Here is a 22,311-nt window from a genome sequence, read left to right as displayed (position 1 = left end):
GCAGAGGGACCAATGAAGAGACGCAGGCTGAGACAGATGCATCCCTGAACTGATACATTAGGTTGATTTTTCAGATATTTTCAGTTTTGGTAAATCTGAGTCCTCCACTGCAGATTAAAAAAGAGACTGCTCGCTGACTGGGGTGAAGAAATCATTTTCTAACTTGTGATAACATTCTGGTTTTAAGAGTTTTACTGTCCCACAGTGGCAAACAAACAGGTGTCTCCACCCTTAAGTTATGGTTGGATTTTCCTCATGCTGGTAAGATAGGATAGGACTCATGCTCAACAGTGTGAGTTTTACCAGGAAAAACATAGTCTAACCTTTTAAATCACCAAGTCACTCATAAAAGTGTTGCCATGGTTACAACAAAAAGTCCCTAAAATGTCATTCAGATAATCTCTCCTTATCTATCCATCCATCTTCTGCCACTTCCTGTTTGCAGAGGCAGCCTTCAAATCTCCTTCACCCCAGCCACCTCCTCGACGGGAACACTGAGGGATTCCTAGTCCAGCTCTGAGACAGATCCTTACAGCAAGTCCTGAGTCTGCCTCCCTGTAGGACACATACCTCATCCAGGAGACATTCAGGAGGAATCCTTGTCAGATGCCCGAACCTCCTCAGCTGACTCCCTTTGATGTGGAGGAGTCACGGCTCTGCTGTGATTTCCTCCTTAATGGCTGAATCACTACAGGAGAGCCCAGACACCTTTTAGAGGAAACTAATTTCTGTCACACTATTTCTAATTCCCACACTTCACACTGAGCTGTGAACCACTCCAGTGGGAGCTGAAGGTTACCAGCTGATAACGTCAGCAGAAGCACATCATCTACTGAAAGCAGAGGGGTGACCTTGCATACTTGGCTATGCATAGAAATCTGGAATGTGTCCGACGTGATGATGGGATGAAGGACCAGGTCTCACTATAACTGTGCAGGGACCGAATGGCTCATGACAACAGACCAGATACCCTGCACCCCTGTAGCACCCCCGGTGGGAATGCTACAAATCCATAAACCCTGGTTTGGCTAACACATTTTCCAATAGATAAATTCTACAATCGCATTTCATAATAACAGATTTAATACATGGTAAATGTATAAATAAATGGACATATGGATTAAGTAGCCTGACCACAGTTCCATTAAAATTCTGCTGGTGAAAATTCTGATGCTACAGATTATATTCACATTATTATTTTGCCTTTCTGAATAATGGTAAATGGTAAATGGCCTGCATTTGTATAGCACTTCTCTAGTCCCTAAGGACCCCAAAGCGCTTTAGTCATTCACCGATTCACACACACATTCACACACTGGTGATGCAGCTACATTGTAGCCACAGCCACCCTGGGGCGCACTGACAGAGGCGAGGCTGCCGGACATTGGCGCCACCGGGCCCTCTGACCACCACCAGTAGGCAAACATGGTTAGTATCTTGCCCAAGGATATGTGGCATGCAGCTAGGAGGCAGCCTGGGATCGAACCACCGACCTTCTGATTAGTGGCTGACCTGCTCTGCCACCTGAGCTACAGCCAGCCAAATAAGATTAAACACAGTTTCAAACCACGATGAATTATACCATGTAAACCCTTTAAAACTGGATTGACAGTGTTTACTCAGAAACACTCGTTTTGTCTTTCAGACATCTGTTAAGTCTGTTTTTATCTTCTTCTGATCTACTATCATGTCTCTTCGTGGCAGTCACCCCCACCTGTACCTCCTTTGCACCTGCTGCATCACCCTTTGCTCACCTGATTGCACTGAAACCTCTCACCACTCCCTCTTTGCCAGGCTGACTTTGTGCTTTTAGTTCTCTCAGACTCTTTCTGCCTGCTCTGTTTGTTTGCCTCTACGGTTCTGGTAACTTTATACTCTAAGTAAAGCTTGTTTTTGTATCAAGATTGTAGGCTTTCTGAATTAAGTTTGATTTTCTTTGTAGACGTGCATATTTGAAACAAAATGTGCTGCATCCTTTTTCCACTGTGAGGGAATAAAAAAATCTTTAATATTTGCTTCTCATCTCAACATCACTGAAGATCAATGGACTAGGGCACAAGAACTGGTTCACTCACTTCTATCTGCTGCAGGCACGGACTACTACAATTTAAGGTCCTGCACAGGCTCCATCTGTCTAAACTGAAGGTTTCAAGGATGTTTCCAGGGGCGGACTCAAGATGTGATTGATGTGGGCAGAATTCTGCTTCATTGTCACACATGTTTTGGACATGTCCTAATATCGCTACTTACTGGTCTAAAATATTTAAAACTTTGTCTGATATTTTTAAAAAACAGCTCCCCCCAGACCCAGTGATGGCACTATTTGGTGTAGCTACAGTTAAATACTTAAATAATAAACAAATTTGTGCTCTGAGTTTTATAACAAGACGCCTTATACTTCTAAATTGGACAAATAAAGGCCCCCCCCAACTCATTCTGCTTTGTTAAGAGACACAATGTATCATTTACAGTTGGAGAAAATTAAATTTTCATTGAGAGATAATGTTAAACAGTTTTACCTAATTTGGCAACCCTTTATAGATCACTTTAATAAGTAAAACTGGGAGGTATGGCCTCCTCCCATATCTGCTCTAAGATTATATACATTGGTCTGGGCAGGTGTATTGTTTTTTTTGTTGGTTTTTTTTGGGGGGGGGGTTGTTTGGGGTTTTTTTTTTCCCCCTTTCCTCTCCCCCTCCTCTGTATATACTTATTTAGGTATATAAATGTGTATGTATAGACATAGATATATGATTGTTTATATAATGGTAATTATATTTTATGTAAAAAGGACGGGGAGAGGAAGGAGGGGAAGGGGAAAAAGAGGGGAGAAAAAAAAATTATGTCACTGTAAATGAGATAATTACTTTGTTGCCTGATTTGAATAAAAAAAAGGGAAAAAAATATTTGCTTCTCATAGTGTTTTTTTAACCTAAATTCAAATTCTCTGTACTTATGTCATGTATCAACTTAACACTGCATAACTGACTGATGACGAGAGGATAAAATATAACATACCGAGGTTCTTATTGATCGAATATCTTAATATTTGAGAAAAAAGATCTTTTTAGGCTTTTTTTGTTGTAGCCGGTCTAAAAATCTGAGGATCTGTCTGATTTGGGACACAATTAAAGACAGAGAGATTAAGCCCCACATCCTTCCTCTCACAGTCTTATCCTGTATTAAGAGGCAGATGGAGCTTTTTCTTTACTCTATCAATAGCTGTCTATCTGCTGAGAGGGGCGGCCGGTCTGAGATGGAAAGAAGGAGACGACTAACTGCTCTGCAAGTCAACACATGTGATGTAACCCAGCAGACTACACGCTGAAAATCACACCTCTTTCCTGCGTTTGACCAGATGTACAATCAAAACACTTGATTGTGCTTGAAAACTAATTTAAACTTCATATTACATGACACAAACGAGACATCACGCAAACCAACCACCAAAGCAAAACCGGAAGGGAACAAACAACCAGTAACTAACAGGGAGCAGGAAAGAAGAAAAGCCAGAGAGATGATTCACGGAGGGAGTTAGTGTGACAGCTGACGATGAGTCAAACAATAGGGTGAGATAGCGGCAGATGATCTGTGGTGGCGATATCTAAAGAGAGCAGACAAAAGAAGAAAAAGATCCGAATCCAAAATTTAAAAACAACTCTTGGACCATGACATGTTTACATGGTGGATATAAAATGGTTTGTACAGCCTGTAAAGGTGTTGAAGTTGTTGCTTTGATAAAGCTGAGCTCCCCACAGTCCTCAGGTGTGTTTTGTAGGTGTAATAAAGGAGCGGTAACCTTGTATGTGACACTCATAAAAATTAGATTTTCTCCTCGCTCTCTGCTCAGAGAACAGCTGATGTAAAGGTCTCGGATAAAGGTTGACTGCCAACACTTTCCTTACTGATGCATTTCATCAGGAGAAAAGATGCCATAGTTCACCACTCCAAAAGATCTCCGGAGCTGTCTCTCTAATCACAGCGCTCTTTAAACCAGCATGGCTCTCTTTCTCCCCTGTTACATGGGGTAAAGTGCAGTCATGCAGCTCATCACCGCTCTTAGCTACTGCCCCATCTGACAGCATTTCTAAAGGTTGAGTTAAACATGTTGAAAATGAAAAAGCCTTTAAAGTGTACAGAACAATTCATTTTCTCCAGTTGGGATTTTCCACAATGGGGATAATAAGGCCAGTCCGTACCTATTTGACTGTCATGGCAATGAGAACCCTTTGTTTCAGGGTGTCCTTTAATAAAGTGACGATAGGCTGAAGCAGCTTCAAACAGACTCAAGTGTTTTGTTTTTGTGTTTCTGCAGAGAGCATGACACAGGGGATGAGGAGTATCAGAAAAAATTAAGTAATTTTCTCAAGTATTTTCACAAAGGTCTCCCGTTTTAATGTGCCACAATTCAACTGTGAGCGATCTCCTCACAAAAAAGTTTTAAAAATGGACAGATGTGTTGGTCAGACCCTTTATTTTGGTGAAAGTCCAGCCAGTAAAACTGCGGTTTACTCACTGCTCACACTGTCTCAGAGATGAAAGGTGCAGGCGTTTCCTTAATTGTGGCTGCTTTAAATACTGGAGCTTCAGACTTTCCAAACCAGCAGAGAGACTGTTCTCTATAAAATGGGATATAACCAGAGGTGTGGACTCGAGTCATTAATTTTATGACTTTAAACTTGACTTGAAAAAATGTTCTAAGACTTGTGACTTGACTTGGACTTTTACACCAATGACCTGGGACTTGAATTGGACTTGAACCAGTTTACTTGAAAAGACTTGATATTTCACCCCAAATATAAAATTTTACATGCATATTATATAGAAAGTGTGCACCATTTATTCAAACCACACTCCGTACGTATGTGGGCGTGAGCTGTAGAACAGCCAATCAAATTAACCAGATTTTTAAAAAAAAAAAAAAAAAAAAAAAACGCTCAAAAATGTTATTTTTTTCAGGTACATAAACTATGAAGTCAACAAAAACCGAAATGCAATATGCAAAACATGCAAGAAGAGAATCACAGACAGATGGAACAACTTCAACTTTCTCCGACAGTTGAAGTTGCATAAAGAACGGTAGGTGGTGCTTCTCTTTTGCTACGATGAGATAGCTGACTTCATCTGACTAGCAAATCTTGTCCAGGCTCCGTTGGTGATACAGTTTATTTTTAAATGTGTATGATATTTTTGTCATGCGATTTTAAAGCCGGGCCTACAAGCACATCCAAGAATAACATGCAGCTTATCTCAGAACTGTCGGTGAAAATTATTCTTGGAGCGAAGTTTAATTGAGCTGCATTTTATAGACGTGCAATTTCACAATTTGTGTATATTTTCTAAGTTCACTATTTCGTCATGTGTTGAGAAAAACACAGATTTAAAAATCACATGGTCTAATATTTACATTTAGCATAACTGCAACATTCTTCTTTCATTTTTTTAAAGACTCGAAAGGACTTGAAATTCAAAGTTTCAGACTTGTGACTTTACTCGGACTTTTACACCAGTGACTTGAGACTTGAGGATAAAGACTTGAGACTTACTTGAGACTTGCAAAACAATGACTTGGTCCCACCTCTGGATATAACATCCCCGGACCAACACTTTGAGTTTTGATGGCCGTGTATATAAACATATCCGCTTAGCCTTGACCTGCCCAAGTGGATACACTTTTTATCCCTCTGACGTAAAAGGCCGTGAGGCGGGCAGGCAGCTTGGAAACCCAAGTTTGTGAATATGATAACTCAAGAAGCAGGCGACGCAGGAGGTTCAAATTGATACCAAAGGTGTACGAAAGATTTTGGACGAATTTGAATCCAAGACATTGACCTTTAAGGTCAGAGGTCAGGTTTTCTGACAATCTTGTGAATACTAGAGCGTGAGAATAATGTGATGTAGGTCCCAAATGGTTGATTCTGTTCATCTGGTTGTAGCGTTTTCAGTGGGAGAACGCTACGTCCAGATAAACAGAATCAACCTTTTGGGGTTTACTTACCTGGATGATTGAGCATGCATCAAGCCAAGGTGATGCAGGATTTCTAAATTGATACCATAGGTTTATCTACTAGAAGGCTGAGGGGTAGCACTGTTAGCCATTAGTATTTTTTAGTGTCTCACAGTCTCCAGTCTTTGCATCTGTAATATCAGCTTAACAAACAGACTTTACACGAAGCAGAGATATCATGAATGTGCTGTGCAAACATGAGGAACATGTATGACATGTATTCATTATGAATGCAGATTTAATGAAGGGAAAGAAAGTAAGCTACATATTTCATGTATTTAAAGGCAAAGATCAACATTTCTGAACTGTTTTGACTTGCTTTGTTTCAAATGCAGTTTGATATTTAACACATTTATTGCCATCAGCGTGCCATCAAGTTGATGCCATTGGGCACAAACTCTATTATGCATCAGTAAAGAACATTGCAAGATGAGAATTAACTTTGTTAAGTCTTTATTATATAGTACACCATCTAAGAAAGGCTGTGAAAGGACAGTATGAATGCAAACTTAGTCCTCTGAAGTAGTCGTCAACATTTGGATTAATTGCTCAACCAGGTCGGTTATATTGAGACGTAGCTTGGCATATTTTTTAACTGAATTTTGAACTCTGGAGTCTCTCAGTGAGGGTTAGCAACAATGCTAACTGGGAAAACCACTTAGCATATTTCAGTCTAGCAGCTCTGAAGCTCAGCAATCCTTATATCTTTTTTGTTCATAAATGGAAATGTAAAAAATAACCTGTGTTTGATATAGTTGTCAGGCAGTAATAGAGTCATAATTTACACTCACGACTGTACTTTTGAAAAGCGCCAGGCTAGCTGCTTCCTCGTCGTTTCATTCCCAATGCCAAGCTTAGTTAGCCAACTGCTGGCAGCAGCAGCATCAATCTTCTAATCCAACTCTCCACAAGAGAGTCAAAAAGTGCATCAATCCCAAAAAACTTTTCTTAGCGGAAACATTCAGCTTTATAACCGAAACACAATTATTACATGAACTGTTTAAAAAAATTAAATCTTGCTGCTCTTGCATGCAATTGTTAACCTTAATCTATATTAGCAAGCAAGAAACCATCAAACCTTAATGAGAACTTTTACTTTATTCTCTAAATATGCAATTTATCTTTCTATATAAATGTCTGTCTTTGACCTAAACATTTTATTGCCACAATCTAAGAAGTTGGAAAAAACAGTCTCCCGAATAAAATCTCCAGGGGAGGAAGCCAGAGCTCTCATCAGCACATTCACAGGGAGCCAGGTCACTGATTTACTGATTAGAAACAGCTGCAGTCTCTGTAGTTTTGAGGAGAGATGATCCGCTTTCACATTTATGAAACGTTGGCAGCTGAATAAAGAACATTAAGTCTTCCAGTGAGGGGTAATCCATCAATATGCTAGTACTGGCATGGCTGAAGCCTCTGAAACTATAATGACAGTGCAAAACTGAAAGCGTACAGAGACCTGCTGAGTCTTCAAAGATATTTTTGGTTCTACGTAATTTGAATGAAATTTAAATAAGTGAATTTAAAAAAAACAGAGAATAAATACAGTTGTTTACTTGGGGGAGATATAAAAAAATAATGAGAAATAAAACTTGAAGAGAGGAAAAATATCCAATACAAATGTAATATCTGCAAAAACTTTGTTTCATTTGTTCTTTCCTGTATTCAAGAGGATAGAGAACAGCTTTAGAAGCACAGATGTCTGCTTTCAGTTCTAAAATGGTACGTCCAGGTGACGCGTCGATGAGAGCGAATCAAACATTTCCTGCATCCTAATCCAACTTCTAAATTGGTGCCTTCGTTTAAATGCAAATAGTTGCAGCAAAGACGTAGATGGATGTATAAAAGCGTTATGCACGCCTGTTAAAGAGCTTAAAGAATTTCAGCTCATGACAGGATATGTATGCATACATACTGTAAATTGTCATAATGCAGCCGTTAAATGGATAAAGTATCTGTAGGGTAAAGCACGGAGCGCTGCAGAGAAACGAAGGCTGCTCTCGCTGTTATGGTCCTGCACAGACGACGCAGCGCTGAGGCTTCTCATTTCTTCTATTCTGACAAGTCCATTGGCTGAGTCTCTTTATGAATTTGCTCGCCCCGCATCAGTCACAATGACCCCGGTTTGGCCCGTGGGTGCTGAATGTCAACAGCAATGACTCTGGTTGACACAAAGTGCTGAGAGTGAGTTCAAAGTCAGTGGAAGCCTTCAGAGATGAGTTCAGACACACTTTTGGTCCATCAATCACCAGCAGAGCAAAACATATCAGAAAAACGCCAAAACAAAACTCCAGGGACAGTGAGCAGCCACGAATAAAGACAAACTTACCAAAGCTCAAAAGGCAAACTCACAGAGGAACAAACTGCACATCTGAGTGAGAGTTCACACATTCACAGCGTGGATATTCTCCACCAGTCTGGTGAATCAAGCTGGCAGCTTTCTGCTCTATACTGAAAGACTTACCACAGTTAAGCAGTCCAGATGGTCATGCATAAACAACAGATCCTGATTTTAACAAACTGTTGTGATTATGGACAAAATTACAAGTGTCGTCTTGCTGATGAGGTGGGACGACAGTGAGGGAGAAAAATTCTCTCATTGTGTGCAGAAAAAAGCTGCAGGAAACCAAACATCCAGATCCACCAGGATTTATCCTGTCAAAACCAGTCCATTCAACACAAGGAATCGCCACGGTCAGTGAACACATTTAAAGAGTGCAGATTTTCCTGTAATGATGGAAACGCTACTGAGAGCCTGAGAACTGCACTCGGTAAAAACAAAAAATGATTTAAATCACTTTATTAGAATTCCTCCCAAGACGGCCACAAATGTCTCTTAAAATGAAAAAAACAAACAAAAAAAACACTCTTTCTTCCTGGTAAAAGGTTTTTTTCCTTCCCACTGTCAGCAAACTGCTTGGTCACTGAGGGTCATCTGATTGTTGGGGTTTCCTCTGTATTATTGTAGGGTCTTTACCTTACAGCACAGGTGTCGAACTCCAGGCCTCGAGGGCTGGTGTCCTGCAGGTTTTAGATGTGTCCTTGAACCAACACAGTTGATTGTAATGGCTAAATTACCTCCTCAACATGTCTTGAAGTTCTCCAGAGGCCTGGTAATGAACTAATCATGTGATTCAGGTGTGTTGACCCAAGGTGAGATCTAAAACCTGCAGGACACCGGCCCTCGAGGCCTGGAGTCCGACACCCCTGCCTTACAGTATTAAGCTGATTTGGCACTATGTAAATAAAATCAAACCGAATTGAGTTAAATTAATTTGGACCACGTTCATCCATGTAGATTTTGAGATACTTCCAGGGAAAAAAAAGAAAACTTGTCCTTGCAGTTGTGAAAAGTTAGGAGATCACTAAGGATATAAGGTAATACCCCAAAGTATGAATTTCGAGTTCCAAATTGTACCAGAGTTCCTGTAATAGCTGCTGAGATATTTAAGTCTGGACCAAAGTGGTAGAAAGACAGAGTGACCTGACATTGCTATCCTTAGAGAAATGCTGCCACTGGTGCTAAAAATCAGCTGCACCCATTTAAAGATCCATTTAAAATCCTCGACACCAGATTCTGAAGAAGGATCGTTATAATTCTTGAATTGCCAACATGAGTGAAACACCAGCAGAAGAAAAGAGTGTCTTAAATATTTGATTTTCCTCCAAATTCAACAATGAAAGAAATTACTGAAAGAGACTGGAGCTTTGTTGTTACCCTGCCCTCTCTGCTCTTGCTCTTGACGAAGGCGGTCGCACTTTTCTCCTCCTCCTCTTCCTTAGCTTCCCTGCTTAGCCTCTTATGTCCTTGTCTAGTCTCGTGTTTTTGTGTTACTTTTCCCTGGAACACTCTCCCACAGTCTGTTCTCTAAAACCTAAAAGAGGAATTATCGATTTGATCAACTGGTCCCTAAATGCAATTGACACCCCTTTCTCAACGAGAAGTTTGGGCTTGGGTGAGCCTGAGTGCTGAAGATATCTACCTATTCTGAACCATGGTAACAGGGTTCTGGCTGATCGGAGCTGGCTTGGCCCTGACTTATCCAAGAATTAAGAAAGCGGAACCGGCTGTTCAAACCCCCACAAGGCTGCCCGCTGGGATTGAAACGATGGGACGAGGCGTGAGTTTCTCAAAATGGGCTCATTGAGTCAGCACGGATAAGATCTTGGAGAGGCTACGGCTGCTGTGAATACTCAGAATAACATCTCTGAGCCCAAATCGGATGACATCTCGGGGAGGCTCACTGTTGTGAGTTCTCAGAATCGGATCCTTGAGCACAAGAATGACAACATCACAGAGCGCAAGTATGGCAAAGCTCGCGGCTCTCCAACGGGAGATTGAGAGACCAGTGTTGGACTGTTAGAACTGCTTTGAAATTCATATGAGTTGTTCGCACTAAAGTAAAAAGCACCATCACTTATGCGGATACCCTTTCGGCGCTGGCTGTGGGCTCAAGGCTGGAGCTGAACAACAACACCCTGATAAATAACGACTGTGTTTAGACTGTTCTTCCCACTCCATGCAAGGCCACCTGGGTTGGCTGGAAGACTGTTTACTTAGCCTAGCAGGGCGAAGGACACTGTCTCAGCTGAACTCTGGACACGCACACACATACACTTACACTGATATGCACACACTCATCCCCCCTCCCTTTCCAAACGCCTTCGATGCTTGTTCCCTCCTGGGAACACGGCGGGTCTGAGCCCGCGCTGCAATAATAGCGCTGGGCAGGATGGCTGCTGTGTTTGCTTCGGATTACTCCTCACCCCCCACCCGACCCTGTGGCTTGTCACGTGCTCCATAATGTTGTGCTGTGGACATTTATGTGCTTTTTTTGTGCAGAGGAGTTTTTTTGTTTCCTGTTCTCATGCTGTCCTCCCAGGAGCCCAGCATGAGTAGAGGTCTCTTTTTTTTCCTCTTGTACTTTCCCATTGTAGTGTATATTTCAGTGTTTTTTTTCTGTAACGCTGCCGATCTCCGACCTGTATCCCCATGTGATGTCTGTGCTGTGTGTGTAAGGTCGGGGGGAGTCCTATTTCACTGCAGGGCAACCTGCACGTGGCGAATAAAGCCTTGATTGATTGATTGATTGTTTGATTTGAATGTTTTATGTCGGGAAATTTTGCTCCTCTGACTTTACCACAGCTTAAGTGCAACAGAGCTCTTTTAAACCCCCACTGCTCATCATTCATTCAGAGAATACTTGAACTTCTTTACACTAAAAAAGAGGAAATTTGGGATGTTTTTAATGGGTGTGCTTACTGCTGCACTTGTGGACTATAGGGAATCCAACAGCTGTAGAAGATGCCCAATGTTGTGGTATTTAATATAGTGATATGCAACAGGTGTTTGGTACAGCTGCTATGAAACACATCTGGAGAGGATTTAAACTTTTTGTTTTACTAATTTGGCTTCAGCAAAAACCTCTTTGCAGTAAAAAAAAACCAATCTGAACCACATCGAGACTGATAGCTGTCGTCTGATAGTGATACTGATGACAAATCTTCAGCAGTGACATCATCATCAATCAGGTCAACAGGAGCAAAATCTCACAGGAATGTTTCCGAGATTTTGTTAATGACACCGAGACCTGAGGCTGCGTATTTAGCATTGCTGTTCCTAATAATCAAGTTTGGAAGTTTCAGAGTGTAACAGCCTGATGTGTAAGCCTCAGACCTAATTTACAACTTTCTACAATTTAAGAAGCTCTCTGGTCTCTCACAATGGGATAATAATACGTTATTTGTTCTTCCTTGAGCTGAATATGTTGCCCAGCACTTCAGGAGTCTCTCATGCGTCCCTCCCCTCAGCCTCCACCAGATTTTCCAGTAAGTCTCAAAAGTGTCCATCAGCCATCTGCCTCCTCTGTTGCACCAATGCCAGCATCTGCACTCCTCTCATTCGCTTAATATCTCTTCCTTGATCTGAGACTCAGCTCTCGATGTTGCCACTTTCTGTGTCCAACCATCAGTAAAAACTAATTTTGTATTTTCACATTAAAAAAAAACAACAACTCTCTTCTGCCAAATTCTCTGTCCTCATTTCACAAACTGGCTCAAAGCCCCATGTCTGCTAATGTTCCCCAGTGAAGAACGACTGATAAGTGCTTCTGTCAAATGCAATCCAACATTATTATTGGATGTGAAACAGAAAAGCCCTTCAATGTCCAAAAACCTCTGTAACCTCTGCAGTTGTACTGCACTACACTTTAGGACGGCCGTCTGTAAGAAGCCGATTAGAAATGACACAAACTTCAACTCCCATTAGTCTTATCTACGCACCACACAAACACTTACATCAACATACAACATGCACAGTGCAAACTGGAAGGATTCCAACAATGCATGGAAAATGGAGCCTTAAAAAAAGGAAAGAGTTCTTCCTTTCAAAATAAAATCAGGTAGGTAATAGTTTTTGGATTTAAAAAAAAATAATACTCCAACTAAACTCCAGAAGCATCCACTCTCCGTGTACTCCTAATGCTCTCAATTTCTAATAATATATTGTAGTAAAGTTTATTTAGCCTCCTATTTATAGTCTTTTCTAAACTCCTCAAGCACAGTCCCCACATGATTGACTTGTGACTAAACCGTTACTTGTTATTTTATTAAATTATATTTTTAAAAACTTCAATCTTAAGATTTAAATTTGTATGTTTACATTTTTGGTTTCAAAAAACTTGGTTCCTGTCTGCATCCTTCTTGGGACTACAAAAAAAGCCTCTCTTTAATCTCTAAGAGCTCCAATTTCCTGTTGAGCAGGAAGCCAATTTTCCAAATCAGTGCCTCTGTAGACACTAAACGAACAAACTTGTAACAAAAACTGTTCTTGGAGTGAAAGAGGTGAGGGCACAGACTATATCAGCACAGCTTTTCTGTGCTTTAAAAATCAGTAAGTGGACAGGTACAAATAATACAGAACCTCTTTATGGACTTTAAAGCTGTTTCCGTCTATTTGTGTGCGAGCAGATTGACATAGAGATCTTGCCTGATTGAAGGAGCTTAAGCAGCCAACGCTCTGAAGAGGTGATGGCAGCTCTCTGCAGACTCCACAACACGCTCAAGGTGCCGGCTTGGCTCAACCATGGTGCAGCTGAGAATGGTGTAAATCATACACTGTGAAATTTAACACCTACGGGAGATTTTATAGTAATGTGACAGACTTGGAGAATGCATAGAAACGAGCACTGAAGCTGTTCTGAAAGCTCGAGGTGGAAAAACAAAGAGCTCAGCAATGAATCAACAGTATGACCTTTTAATCCTGATCCTTATCAAAGGAGACACTGATTTGTACTTAAAAGTCACTCGACCTTTATGGCACACATGTGAGTTTCTGTAGCATTTCAGGAGTGAGGATCCAAATGTAGGACACAGGTACTGTTATAGTACGAACACACGGGAACAAAGCCCGGTGAACATAAGCTGCACAACAGGCAGCCTGACAAAGACAAAGGGGATGGTACATACACAGGGGACACAGAAATGGATAAGGGCAGAAGTGCAGAGAAATAACACAAGGACGAGTTTTGATGCATCGTAAACACTTCTTTCACACGCTGAAGTAAAATAAGAAGTAAAACCATGGAAACTAATGGAGACGGGGCAGAGAGTAGGCACGGGAAATTAAGGAAACTGCAAAGACAAAAATACCAAATTACCACGACTATGAGAACGACTGAGAGGGTGGAAAGAAATAACACAACATGGTTTTTGTTTGTGTAAATTTTATGTATATTCTATCTGTAGACATGCGCTTGACATTAAAGCTTAGAGTTTATTTTATGTTATTTTGCAGATCACTTCAGCTACAACTTTTGGACCCCAGGAGGTCCCAAAACCACCCTTTGAGAACCACTTCTCTAAACATCCCAGTGTTAGTCGAGTCAGCGTGCTCCCTTCACTGACTTTAAGTTACTATGTGCTCTCACTCTTCATGTTCTCACATCCTCTCCATCTTTAACTGACGTAACTGAAACATGAGGAGTAGGAAAAACAAGCCCTGATGTAAACTTTGACTTTAGCAAACACAAAACATAAAGAATGGAACAATTAATGTGACTAATGTCACATAATCTGCAGAGTAAATGCTAACAGCATTATTAGAGTTAGAGGAAAACACACTTTTTAAGCCTTTAAGAGGTCGTCTGACATGACTGCAAACATTTGAATATCATTGTAGCCGTTTGCTTTTTTTATGCAACATCATCATAAAACAGTGCAAAGCTGCTCACTCCTCAGCCATCTACAATAATTACTCCCAATCTTAAATTATATAATTTAATCTTCACGTCCTTCTCCTTCACTACGCAGGAACGACTGCGTGCTGAATCACTCGTTAGTCGTGACGTTGAGGAGTGAAGAGCTGGAGGCAAACGTCGCGCTACGATGAATTCACTCGGGGCGGGGTGAGAGCGTAAACCCCCATTTTTGACTCCAAGCAACGAGCAAGAACCTTTCTGCTCTGGAGACTAATTTCTTCCTTTTCACATTATTGCATCCAAACACTCCCACACTCTTCCTCTCCCTCATTTCCTCCTTATCGTGCTCAGCTTTAATCAGCCTCTTTCATGCTCTCGTCTAATTATTTGGTGTTTATGTATTCATACGATGTGTTTGCTTTTTACGCTCTCGGTTTCGACATCATATCTGGAGACACAGTGACCTCCCCCCTCTGTCCTGATTATGGTCTAGTTATTTATTATTTTTGCTTGACCTCTCTGTTGCCCATAATTACACGCTGTGGGTGTGACTTTGTACTGATGGTTTCTTCTTCTTTCACTGTTCAGCTCGAAACTATTCAAACTCTTGATCTTCTTAGTTTGTTCTCTTCCTCTAATTTGTGTTGTTTCTAAAAGTTTGCATCCCTTCATTAAGCACGAAGCATTTCTGTAGTAAAAAGATCAGCGGATTATGAAAGGTTCAGCTGGGAAGCATCAAATTCTTCATTTCTGCTACTTTAATCAAAACTTTAATAAACCCTCGAAATGAACTGAGAAAAATATTCGATCAGTCCTGTCCAGGAAGATTTTTACATTCAGATTTCTTCAGGGATTCCTTTTGATGTCATTTCCACAGGTTTATTGGCCTCTGAAGCATTTTACTTTACTTCTGGCAGTAAATTGTATCATTAAGAGGTGTGTTAGACATTAGGAGGAAGAAACAGAGAAAAATATGATAAAAAAGAACCAAAAACAATAAAATAACTTATTTTTTCTTTTACAAACTAATCAAGTTGGTGAAATACGAAGTCGTGTAGACTCTATTTGGACTGTTTGGTATATCACTGTGCATCGTCAGGACCTTCTTGGTTAAATCTAATTCAGATGACTCACAGCAGGTGAAACTAAACGAAACATTAAACACTTGATGACTTAACTGATAGCGAGCCGTAGTTGAACAGTCTGTAATCCCTGCAGATTGAAAAGTGACTGCACGATATGATAAACAAGTAGAGATGGGATGAAATAGGAGATTAACAAACAACGAGAAGATGTTTAAATAGAAAGTGTTCAAGTTGTGAATCAGAGTCAGTTAGTCAAATCAAATCAAAATGTATTTATATAGCACATATTAACAACAACAAAGTTGATCATAGTGCTTCACAGTCAGTAAAAGCACGAGACAATTAAAACAAAATAATAAGAAAACACAACAAACCAGATAACAGCCAACTAGTTAGAATTAAAAGCAAAAGTAAAAAGATTTTAAGACGTGATTTAAAAGACTGGATAGACTCGGCGGTACGAATATGAACAGGGAGGTTATTCCAGAGTCTGGGTGCTACGGTTGCAAAGGCCCAGTCACACCGAGGTTGTGCTAGGAGCATCTGATTGGACGATCTTTGTGCTCTATTGAGATTGTACAGATGGAGGAGTTCGGAAAGATAGCTTGGCGCTAAATTATTCCGAATTTTAAAAGTGAACAAAAGAATTTTAAAATCTATACGATATTTAACAGGGAGCCAATGTAAGCTGGCTAAAATTGGAATGATGTGTTCATGGATTCTAGTACCTGTTCAGAGAGGCGCAGCTGCATTCTGAACTAACTGAAGCTGGTAAAGCCTACGTCCACACGTACACGGGTATTTTTGAAAACGGAGATTTTCCGTTTTCGTTTTAAAAAATGATCCCGTCCACACGTAAAGGCAGAAATGAAGGAAAACGCTGCTAGGAACACGCCAAAGCAGCAGGTGGCGCTATATTCCTAACCGTGTAGAAATGTTGGCCAATCAGAAGTCTAGAAGCCTCGGTGGGAAAAAGTAAACAAAGCTGGGGCATAGAAGCAGAACCGAGTCGTATGTGTGGAGGGACAGTAACTGTGTGTGTATATGTAAGCATTTAAACACTGCAGAGAGAACAAGTAACAGTAACAGTATTGTAGAAATTCATTTCAATGAAACAATAACGTGGCGCACAGTGTGACGTCAAAAAAAGGCGCACACCTTTGACGCTGCGTTTTCTCCGTTTTTCTCGTCCACACGTAAATGCAAAAACAGAGTTTTCAAAAATATCCACCCTGGCCGGAGTTTTTAAAAATCTCTGTTTTCAGTGACCGAAAACGCCGTTTACGTGTGGACGAAAGGTGCAAACGCATAGAAACATCTGCGTTTTCAAAAATACCCGGGTACGTGTGGACGTAGCCAAAGAGAAGAGTGTTGGAGGCCCAAGTAGACGAAGATACAGTAGTCCAGTCTGGGTGTGACACATTAGCATTAAATTTGATGAAATGCTATTCTTATTGAAAAACTGAAAGAAGCATAAGTTAGGTGATGATGGTTATGGACAGAGGTTTGCTGATCTGATGCAGTCTCATTGATGGAATAATGAATGAACACAAAGTGATGCACCAATAGGTAGGTGGACACAAATAATCGTGTATAAAAAAAAACTATTATTGCTGAAAAGTTCATGCAATAGTTTTGTTCAACCCCACCAACAGTCTGGGGTTTTGTCAGCTGTTTCATATTTAATAATTTGTGGTGGCACACAGAGCCAATATTAAGAAAATGCATCAACAGCCAAACATTTCTGGATCAAAACAAATTAGAGGTGTGCAGAAGAAAGTATGAACCGACACAGGTAATGAACAAATAAATTATTTGAAATGTTGAGATCCTGCACGTCGAGCTGCACTTGTTATTCCTCTTATGTTTCCAATGGAAACGCAGAAGTAGTGTAGCTGGTGTATCTGCCTTCAGTCTGTCTTTCCTTTCTCCATCGAAACACACAAACACTCTCCTGAATAATTTACACCCACTACCTCCTCTCCCATACTAATCTGTCGCCTCCTTTGTGTCTCTGTGGCCCGTGTCTACATGATTTGTGGATGTATGTGTTTGTGAGTCAAACTGCATCAGCGTGGTGTGTAGGTCTGTGTGGGCATGTATTCTGTGTGCTGTGTTTTGTTTACGGGTTTGTGCAGCAGCAGGCTCTCCGAGCAGGCGCACACAGACACACACAGACACACACAGACGACAGCGTTTTAACTTACAAGTAGCTCAGCTCTGTAGAAAGCCACCCACTTCTGCTCAGGACTCAAACCACAGCAGCGTGATGAACAACACCGAGTTTTAAAGGAAAGTGAAGAAAACTCTCCCCGAGTGCTGCTGGGCACAGCGGCTTCTCTTACAGTGGCGACTGCAGCTCGAGCTGCTGTAATATTTTCACATAAATGAGTGTCCAATCAGAGCCACAGAAAATTCATCTCCACTTTGATTAATCACTGAAGTTCAGTTGCAAAACTGGAAAACATTTGCCAGCTCCATTTGTTTAAAGATTCAAGTCATAATAACGAATAAACCAAGAAATGTCTGTTTATCCATCCTTTGTGTTTGTGTTGTAAACCTTGAAGTCATGAATGATAACTGAGGTGGTCAAAGTTTGGGTTCCTGCCTGCTTCACCTCAGCTTATCTGTGCCGTTTGACAGTGTTTGTGCAGTTGGTACCTTCTGTAACAATTTAATGCAATTATCTAACAATATGGCCGACTGTGCAGTTAACTGTCGAAAAAGTCTGTGGCAGCTTTTACTTGCATTTATTAGCAGGTATCTGCACCTGTACCAATAACATATATGGATTGTCTATCTATGCATCTTGCTAACAAGCTTGCTAGTCTTAGCTAAAATGGTAACCCTTGACTAGGGATGGGTACCGGCATCCGGTGCCATGATGGCACCGGTTCTGACATAAACGGTAGTAACCAGACCGAAAAGCAGCGCACATTTCGGTGCTTTATTTTCCTGAGCTGTGACACACTTTAGATTCTAGCCAATCATTTTACGTTTCCGAGGATAGTAGGCGGGTCCAGGTACGTACGTTCTTTTAGAGCAGAGCTACAGATTAAAATGCCCAAGGCGAAGCGGTCAAAGTCTGGCTGTACTTCACAGCAAAAGATGCAAACTCAGCAGCTGCAACAAGTGCTTTAAGCTGATACTGTGATACTGTCAAAGGAGGTAACACCTCAAATCTGATGAAACACCTGGCGACGCATAGCGTTTTTTTAAAAGCCGAGAAATGCGCCGTATTTGATAGCTTGCTGCGAGACCTCACACCGAGCACATCTACTGCGGGTGTGGTGCCTGTTATCGGACCCGGAGTTAGCAACATCCCCCAAAAACCCGAAGAGGAGAGTCCTGGCCCCTAGCCCTGCCAGTGTAGCAGAAATGATGATGATGATGATGCAGCAGCAGCCGTTCTTCCCTGCGTGAGTAGCTTAATGTTGTTCGTGTGTAATTTACGTTGAGTAGGCTAACCACGTTATTACATTAATGCATGTAAGGTGAACTAGCAAACACCATCATAGCTACATGCGGCTGTCTTCTTGTTTGATGGCAGATACTCCCTTCACCCTGGACAAAAAGGCTAAAATGACCAAAGAAAAAGTGGAAAACAGTTAAACATGAGAGGTTTTTGGACAAAGTTTGTGTTTTTTCCATTCTTTAAGCTGCTTCCAGCCAAGAGTGATACCATATATGCCCCATAGCTGCAGAAAAGGCTAACATTGTTATCTTTTTACAAAAAAACAGCTGAACATGAGAGGTTTTTGGACAAAGTTTGTGTTCTCCATTCTTTAAGCACCGGTTCTAGCACCGGCACGGCACCGGTATCGGATAAAACCTAAACGATACCCATCCCTACCCTTGACTATAAAGGGTCCAGAACCGATCACAGCGGGCTGATATCTGTATCTCTTATGCATGATCTAGGACTCTGCCTCCTGAGCGTCTGGATCCTTTAACCTGCAATCGATGAACCAACTCTGTGTGACTCTGCAATGTTGACAAGCACCACAAACCAAAGCTGTAAAACGATCAAGCCTTTAAGTTTTACAGCCTACACGTAACAGGAAGACTGCAGAACTCTTGCATTTGACTGCTTTAGCCTTGGTAGGGTGTACACATTAACAGTCAGGCATTACTCTAACAGTGAAGTCTTCAACTCCACTAAAAAGAAGTCAAAGAAGTCTTTTTTAATATCTGAAACATAATTTAGAAAACTATAATTTGGGTGCAGGACGTGGGGCTTTTTAGGGCTTCAGTCAGGGCCCGGGGTCGTGACTGAGAGGAGGAAATGTCTCATTTAAAAGGGATTAGACACAAGGTGGAGGATGAGTTTTTATTGACTGTCTGAGCGGGCGATCGTTGTAATCGGAAGGTTGCCGGTTCGAGCCCCGGCTTGGACAGTCTCGGTCGTTGTGTCCTTGGGCAAGACACTTCACCCGTTGCCTACTGGTGGTGGTCAGAGGGCCCGGTGGCGCCAGTGTCCGGCAGCCTCGCCTCTGTCAGTGCGCCCCAGGGTGGCTGTGGCTACAATGTAGCTGCCATCACCAGTGTGTGGATGTGTGGATGACTGGATGTAGTGTGAAGTGCTTTGGGGTCCTTAGGGACTAGAAAAGCGCTATACAAATACAGGCCATTTACCATTTAATGGTGGGTACAATGATGACCCATGGCGACAGAGGCACATGGAAGAAAAATGTACTGAGTTGTGCAAATAACTTTGTGTGTTTTTTAAACGCTGCAAACGTCTTTGTTTGAATCAAAGAAGTGTGATTGGTTGACAGGATGACAGAAAACTCAGCAGAGCTGCATGATGTGCCACACTGATGTGAAAGTAGCTGGCTAAAGTGAGAAGCTGTTAAGAGTCACTGCTCCTCCTCCTGCTTCATGTTAATGATTTAATATACTGGAAGTAGTGCGGTGTGCACGGAACAGTGTCAGGCGTGACAGTTTAGGCAGATTAATAGATGTAATTCCTCCTGTGACAGCAGAACGTGAGATTCGAGTCACACCTCGTAAAAAAAAAAACAGTTGAAAATGTTAACTTCAACACTTCCAGCTGACAATTCTGACACTGACTTCATTAGGTGCACAAATCAAACACACCCCAGAACAAGCAACAGCAACAAATCCTCTAGTTGTACATACTAAAATGCTAAAATACTAAAATGATGGAGGTCGCTTTTGAGTTTGAAACGTGGAGCCAGTGCAAAAGTGGGTTTATTTTAAATGGCCAGGTGGACCAGTATGTTAGTAATGAAAATAAATCTTTTCGGCATTTTTTTGGCCTTCAGACAATAATTTTTGGCAAATATTGAGTCTGCAAATCTCTGTCAGACTGTTTATTCCCATATGGAAAAGAAATAGTAAAAACATATATGATTTACTCATGAAAGTGGCCACTTTCTCATTACTTTCATATATTTTTTTAGTAAGTATCCAAAACATACAAGTTTCATTATATAATTTTTCAAGGGATCTTATATGTTTTCACTCTTGTGTGCTTTTCATACAAGTTTCATACAAGACAGATACAAACTTTAGAAGATTTATATATATCTTTTCCATATGGGTTCCTGCAAAGGAGTGTTTCAGACGTGTGTACCGGCGTGTTTGCTTCCCCTCTAAGATACGACAGCACTATGACACTATATCAGTTGTTTTCTGTGTATTATACGTTGTATCTCATTGCTGTATTGTGGAAGGAAAAACTTCTGAGAGAGGGAAAAATGATCAGCTGATTAGAGCATCTGTGTGTGATTAAATGGAATTAAAAAGCTTGAAGTTAACAAGCAATCATTACACAAATTTAGAAAAAAAAGAGGTTTTAGAGGAAATTGTTGCAGTACAAAGAAAAAAGAAACATGGTGTGACCGGGTAACCTGCAAGTTGATCATTAATGAACTTTGCGTTCATTAATGATCTCCGATGAGACTACGGGATTCGTTTTTTGCTAGAGGTGATAAAAGGAAGTGACAGCTTGGGAAATCTGAAGGAAAGCTGCTGAGGATGTGGAAAGATCAGGATTGTTGTGGAAGAGAGAAAAGGGATTTAGCAGGAGCTGGTTTGCTGGGCAGATTTGTTACATCAGCACTTTCATTCTCACCAGGAAAAGCAGAGGAAAACATCGTAAAACTGGGAGTGCAAGAGAGGAAGATGAAAAGGGCTGATGATTCGCTGCAGTTCATATTCTCAGACTAGAGCCCCTAAAATACCACTGTGGTGTAGTACAATCATTATAAATGCTACTAGCAGCAGAAATAAAGATGGAAAAAAGACAAACTGAATAAAACCACACATCTGTCCCTTATCCCGTTATAATTCCAGCAGTTTGCAAAGACAAATGCAAATGGAATTCAATAAAGTTCAAGATGAAGTGACTTTATAGCTACTGAAATAATACTGAATGATGGAATTAGGATATTTATGCGAGGTTTCGCTTGTTTAATATATTCCTGTTGACAACAATTTTCTGGAGGAAACCAAACGGTGGCTCTCACATTAGGCAATCAGAACACAGGGATTATGTAAAACAAAAAGGTTAAATGTTAAAAAGGCGAGGAAAGGCTCAGAATAAGTACAGCTTTGAGCCAGATCAGTACAGTATGACAACAGTTTGGATTATGAAAGAACAAAAAGCTCCTTGAGCTCTGATCCTGTAATCCATCGCTTCTCTCGCTCGCTCAACAAAATATCACATCTCGCCCTTCTTCTCAACAGAAACATGTTAAGTCTCCTGATTTATGCTAATGTGAATGTGCTGTTTTTAGTTAGACCTCAAGGGGGATGTCAGACTGGCTCTAACAGGTGACTGCATGGATTCATTGTTGGTAAAGTGTACATTAATAAAATGTGATTTTCTTGTGTTTACAAAGTGGTATACAGATGCAGCAACAGCATCTCAGGCTGACCTAATAACAGACTTCCTGCAGTCCCTCTGAGGTGAGATAGAAGCTACTGGAATCAGTAGAAATGTTTTGCATCTTTAGTTTCTACATCACCATACAAAGTTATCCCTGATCTAATC

The 22,311-nt window shown here is 41.0% G+C and overlaps 1 protein-coding gene across 3 annotated transcripts in view; it reads right to left on the bottom strand.

The window, feature by feature from the left end:
- Positions 1–22,311, bottom strand: part of slc8a2b (solute carrier family 8 member 2b) — a 243,944-nt gene that overhangs the window by 115,855 nt on the left and 105,778 nt on the right. The gene's annotated exons all lie outside the window — the stretch shown is intronic.

Source organism: Neolamprologus brichardi, chromosome 14 (assembly GCF_056152115.1).
Source record: "Neolamprologus brichardi isolate AB-2024 chromosome 14, ASM5615211v1, whole genome shotgun sequence".
In the NCBI taxonomy this organism is placed as follows: Eukaryota; Metazoa; Chordata; class Actinopteri; order Cichliformes; family Cichlidae; genus Neolamprologus; species Neolamprologus brichardi.
The sequence above is the reverse complement of the archived record's forward strand: the minus strand, read 5'-3'. Positions and strand labels throughout refer to the sequence as shown.